At 42.2% G+C, this 6,000-nt stretch overlaps 1 protein-coding gene and 1 pseudogene across 2 annotated transcripts in view; both read left to right on the top strand.

Annotated features, from left to right (window-relative positions):
- GLG1 (golgi glycoprotein 1) overlaps positions 1–6,000 on the top strand; it is a 161,119-nt gene that overhangs the window by 75,404 nt on the left and 79,715 nt on the right. The gene's annotated exons all lie outside the window — the stretch shown is intronic.
- On the top strand, positions 3,687–4,348 carry LOC102991534 (STING ER exit protein-like; annotated as a pseudogene).

Below are 6,000 nucleotides of genomic sequence, written 5' to 3'. Positions count from 1 at the left end.
AATATTCCATTATGTGTGTGTGTGTGTGTGTGTGTGTGTGTGTACCATATCTTCTTTATCCATTCGTCTGTTGATGGGCACTTAGGCTGCTTCCATATCTTTGTTATTGTAAATCATGCTGCAGTGAGCATAGGGGTGCATATATCTTTTCAAATTAGTGTTTTTGTTTTCCTCAGGTAAATACCCAGGAGTAGAATTGCTGAATCGTATGGTAGTTCTATTTTTAAATTTTTGAAGAATCTCTGTACTGTTTCTATAGCTGTTGCATCAGTTTACAATTCCACCAACAGTGTATGAGGATGACATTCTGCTCATAATTCCTATAATGCTCTTCAGAGAATTTTGTTTTCATCTTTTATTTTAAAACTCCCATGTAACAGTTGATCACACTGGGGAAACTAGGCCATAAAATTGTTAATGTGCTTTTCTTAGAGTAGAACTACCAATGTAGGACTCTTTTTTTTTTTTTTTAATACACATTTCTTCTTTCATTTATTTATTTATTTATTTATTTTATTTTTGTCTGTGCTGGGTCTTCGTTGCTGTGCGCAGCCTTTCTCTAGTTGCGGCGAGCAGGGGCTATTCTTTGTTGTGGTGCGTGGGCTTCTCATTGCGGTGGCTTCTCTTATTGTGGAACGTGGGCTCTAGGCGTGCAGGCTTCAGTAGTTGCAGCACGCAGTCTCAGTAGTTGCGGCGCGTGAGCTCTAGGGCACGTGGGCTTCAGTAGTTGTGGCTTGCCGGCTCTAGAGCGAAGGCTCAGTAGTTGTGGCGCATGGGCTTAGCTGCTCCGTGGCATGTGGGATCTTCCCAGACCAGGACTCGAACCCATGTCCCCTGCATTGGCAGGCAGATTCTTAACCACTGAGCCACCAGGGAAGTCCCCTGTAGGACTCTTAAAAGGGCCAGATTTCCACTTGCCATGTCCCAGAGGATGTTGATATATTCCATATTTCCTCCCCACCACTACCCGATTTGGAATAGACAGTGGAAGAGAAAAAAAGAGAAAAATACGGACTGAGGAGGGTATATCATTAAATTTCCTTGGTGCCCCAACCGTGAAGATGTATTCCAGGGCTTCCCTGGTGGCGCAGTGGTTGAGAGTCCGCCTGCCGATGCAGGGAACACGGGTTCGTGCCCCGGTCCGGGAAGATCCCACATGCCGGAGCGGCTGGGCCCGTGAGCCATGGCCGCTGAGCCTGCGCGTCCGGAGCCTGTGCTCCACAACGGGAGAGGCCACAACAGTGAGAGGCCCGTGTACCGCAAAAAAAAAAAAAAAAAAAAGATGTATTCCAGATATTTTCAAAGGTGTCTGTGTTTATGTCTTAAAGTGGAATTGTCTTTGGTTTTTCTTTTTTTCTTCTTCTTTTTTGCATGTGGTACAAAATTCAAAAAGTGCAAAAGGGTATATAGTGAAAGTAAATAATTTTTATGTGTCCTTTCAGAGATAGTATATACAAATACAATCAAATATGTATATCATTTATTTTGCATTCTTATTCTTCTCCTGCATGAATTATGGACTACAAGAAAGCAGTAATGTTGCTTTTGATGTTTATTTGATTAGATTATGTGCAGAGACTGAAGGGCCAGTATTATCTTATATTTGCAAGACCCTCTATAATTTTCAAAGGCCTTTTAAATAGTTCTACTCATAACAGCCCTGTGAAGTACGTAAAGCAGGATTTATCTGTTTTGTAGACATGAAATTTGAAGCCTGAAGAATTATGTGGCTTGATCAAAGCTTGTTATGCAATGAATATACAGTGGAACTGGAATCAGAACTTAAGTTTTTTGACTCCTAATCCAGAATTCTTTCTACCATGTTTCCTCTCAAACACGATGAAATGAGGGGATCTGCTATACGGTGTCTGTTTTTATGAGGTATGAAAAATACTGTGAGTAGCTATTTCAGAAGAATTTTGGTGCTGTATTTTTGTAGTGTTGGCATAGTAGTAGTAGTCATTGCAGCCTCACAGTTCAGAGGAAGTATGTCCTTTTTGATGTATTGTCTGCAAAATAGTTTATAAATGTTAGGCACTTTAGACTGAATGATAATGCTCTAGGTGCCACTCTTGTAACATGGGCACCAAAACTGACTTTATCCAGGAAACTGGGCAATGAAAAACAAGGTCTTTTATCTCTTTACATCTGTGTGCCTGTCATGGCTGGAAGCCACGTTGATAGACCTGTCCAAGATTCCTTCCCTTGAAGCTTAAAGGGGAATCTGGCCAAGCATTTGATAGAATGCCTGACTCGTTTTTCTTCCCCACACCCCAAATTAGGACCAAATTGGATTCTGAATTTCTAAGTTGTCTCCTAGGGAGAAAAAAAAAAGTTCATAGGAGGTAACTTTTTTCTCCTTGCTGATAGTAGGCTCTCATGAGGATGATTTAGTTCCAGAAAAACTCATTCATTCATGATGGTGAAGTGAGGCAGAGTCCTTGCAAGGCCATAATTGGATTTTAAAACACTTGTCATTACAAAACAATCCCTGTATTTCTTCAGTATTAGGCAGTCCCAAATGGAAGGTTGATGAAAAGGTTGAATGAGCTCTGTATGTGAAAGAAATATCTCTAAACATTCTTTTGAGGATGACCTGTCTCCTACAGTTTATAGGTACCTTTATTTCTGATTCATAATAGAAAAATGGGGGAGGGATGGGGAAAAACTTCACAATATTTCTTTTTTTTTTTTTTTTTTTTTTTGCGGTACGCGGGCCTCTCACTGTTGTGGCCTCTCCCGTTGCGGGGCACAGGGGCCCAGCCGCTCCCCGGCATATGGGATCTTCCCAGACCAGGGCACGAACCCGTGTCCCCTGCATCGGCAGGCGGACTCGCAACCACTGCGCCACCAGGGAAGCCCCCACAATATTTCTTACAGTACAGAAAATTACTTGGTTTTGTTTACATTTTTTAATAAACTTTAAGATTTGTAAAATGATAATCCAATGTGTATCCTTTGGGCCATAATGTAATGATGCAGTAACTAGATTACTATATCCTTATTTGTCATTCCCTGCTCTGGGCACAGAAGATGATAAATTTTATTAATTTTGAGTGTCTCCATTTGGTCATTTGAACTAGTTTTAGAGTTTTCTTAGGCAAAAATAAGATGTAATTTGACTTTTCCAAGTGAATTTTGGGGCATAGCATCTTCATGGATATGGATCAATTCTGTCAATGAGTCAAGAGTTGCTCATTCTTGGTGTGTGAGCTGTTAAGTCCAGTAATTAGCCAGGTTATTGTGCTTTCATATTTTAAAAATAGAGTTAAAGCCTCATTGAAGATGAATGAATTAGTACTTGACAAAGCTGCAAGTCTTGCCAGTATTTTTTATCTATGAGTAAGTATGTTACCTGAACCAGAACAGAACCATTTGCTAATTCCCACTATAATATAGATATAGATATAGATATGGCTATATATATATATATATATATATATATATATAATTAGAATTAAAGGCCATTGAGGATATTTTTCATTTTAAAGGTACAAGACAAGTAAGTCTTGACCTCATCATAGTCCCCTGACTGTCCAAGAACCAGGGTTAAATGGGCCCTAATTTGTGGGGGGTGGGGGGTCTTGCCTGTTTATCTTTTATCCCTTTAAATTGTATCATGTTCCTATAGAAGTAACGTTGAGTAACATTCTTGGTGTTGAGTTTTTGGGCTGTTTCTCTGAACTACACCTAAAGTAGTGCCCTGGTCAGTCTGCTCCAACACCTCTGACCTGGGGAGGAATATGATGATGGTGAGAAGCCCCTTGATGTCTGTTACTCTCTGTGTTGCCAGATGGTCCTGGTGCTGGACTGTCAGAGAAATTACCCACGAGTCCCCAAGATTGGTCTGTGTAATTGATGCTGCCAAACACAGGCACAAATTTTGTAACACAAGTTGAAGATACTGTGTATCTTTGGAGGCCTGAAGGTGTGGAGGGACAGCACAGGAAGAAGTGTACGAAGTGTAGACTGCCACTCTTCTGCCAGTCCCAGCTGAAGAGTGCTCCCATGACCTCCATTGTAGATGGAGCAGTAGTCAAGTTTGGCCAGGGTTTTGGGAAAATGAAATACATATACCCAGAAACAAGAGCCTCCTAAGAAGGCGGTAATGACCAAATGGACTAAAGGCATGGGCACGTTCAGCTCTGTCACTGTGTCTGCTATTGATGAAGAGGAAGAGAAGATTGAGGCTAGGGAAGTTGCTGACTTGTGTGCACAGAATGCCAAAGTGATTGAAAAACAGTTGGAACGCAAAGTCCTGAGCAACAGGCAGTTGCAAGAGCTGGCTGAACTAGAAGCCAGGAAAGCACACATGAAAGGGACTTTCACTAACAACCAGTTCAAATGATCAGGACCTTTCTCTGAGCCCAGCTGGAAGCAAACATTTAGATCAAGAGGAAAAAGAGCTTTTCTTAGACTGCATGGACTGGTTCCTACCTTTATGCCCCAGCAGAAGGCTTTATGTTGCTTCCCTTTGATTCTCCTAGATTCAGTGAGGTCTATGAGTCCATATGATCTGCTTTCTAGAAATGGATTTTTCTGAATCTTTCTGTATATAGTATATAGGTCTTCTGTACTATTTTTTGCCCCTCTGATGTACACTTCTTGAGCTGTGTAAAAACTCTATGAATAGATCAGTGCTTGAGTGTCTCCAGTTTCTAAAGTAGCTGTTCTTATTCCTTCTTCAAAGTTAATAGAATGTTTAAAGATTATTAAAAAGTAATTATACATTATTTACCTGTTGTTAACCCCACCACCCATTGGGGGAGCACAGAGGTAAATAACAGTAAATTGAAGCACCACTCTCTGCACTGAGTTTACCATAACATATTAATATGGACGATGGCAAACCACTATTGGACCAATGTTGGAATTTTATTAAAATTTTGTAGTTATCTCACCGTGTATTCGGAGATGCCAAATATGTAAGCCTTAGAATGGTCACCACAGAGTTCCTCACTTTCTCGCTCAGGTCTCTGCCCTCTCTACAGAATATACCTTTCAAACTCCTCCACACCTAGTGTTCACAGCCCCCCTCTCCTCTGCCTCAACCTAGACACAGTATTACATCACCAAATCACAACCTCCTTGTAAGGCTGAACTCAATTGTTCCCTCCTCCATTAGACTCTCTCTGATTCTATCATCCTAACTCATGAGTGGTGGTGCTACTTCTTTCGTTCTTTAAGATATCAGCTCCTTCAACTCCACATTCAACTTTGTGTGATCGTTAGGTACAGACTCATGTTTTACCTCCTCTACCACAGTAATTTACTTGAGAGCCAGCATCTGTAACTCTGTTTCATACCTTTTCTTTTTTTTTTTTTCTTTTTTTCGGTACGCGGGCATCTCACTGTTGTGGCCTCTCCCGTTGCGGAGCACAGGCTCCGGACGCACAGGCTCAGCGGCCATGGCTCATGGGCCCAGCCGCTCTGCGGCATGTGGGGTCTTCCCAGACCAGGGCATGAACCCGTGTCCCCTGCATCGGCAGGCGGACTTTCAACCACTGTGCCACCAGGGAAGCCCGCATACCTTTTCTTTTTATCTCGCACTGAACCTGTATGTAAATCCTTTCTGAAAAGATGCATGAATGTTAAAGAATCATACAAAAGCAAAACTCTTTAGTGAATCAGAGCACAGTTGGAGGGTATGAAGCTTATGTTTATCACTGTTCTTTTGGAAAAACAATACTTAGCAGCTATCCTGGGTACAAATAAAAATTAATTCTGGGAGACTTCCCTGGTGGTGCAGTGGTTAAGAATCCGCCTGCCAATGTAGGGGACATGGGTTCGAGGCCTGGTCTGGGAAGATCCCACATGCTGCGGAGCAACTAAGCCCGTGCACCACAACTACTGAGCCTATGCTCTAGAGCCCGCGAGCCACAGCTACTGAAGCCTGCGCGCCTAGAGCCCGTGCTCCGCAACAAGAGAAGCCACCGCAATGAGAAGCCTCTGCACCAGAATGAAGAGCAGCCCCCGCTCGCCGCAACTAGAGAAAGCCCG

This window comes from Physeter macrocephalus, chromosome 17 (genome assembly GCF_002837175.3).
Source record: "Physeter macrocephalus isolate SW-GA chromosome 17, ASM283717v5, whole genome shotgun sequence".
Classification (NCBI taxonomy): Eukaryota; Metazoa; Chordata; class Mammalia; order Artiodactyla; family Physeteridae; genus Physeter; species Physeter macrocephalus.
Note: the sequence above shows the minus strand (reverse complement) of the source record. Positions and strands in the feature narration are given on the sequence as shown.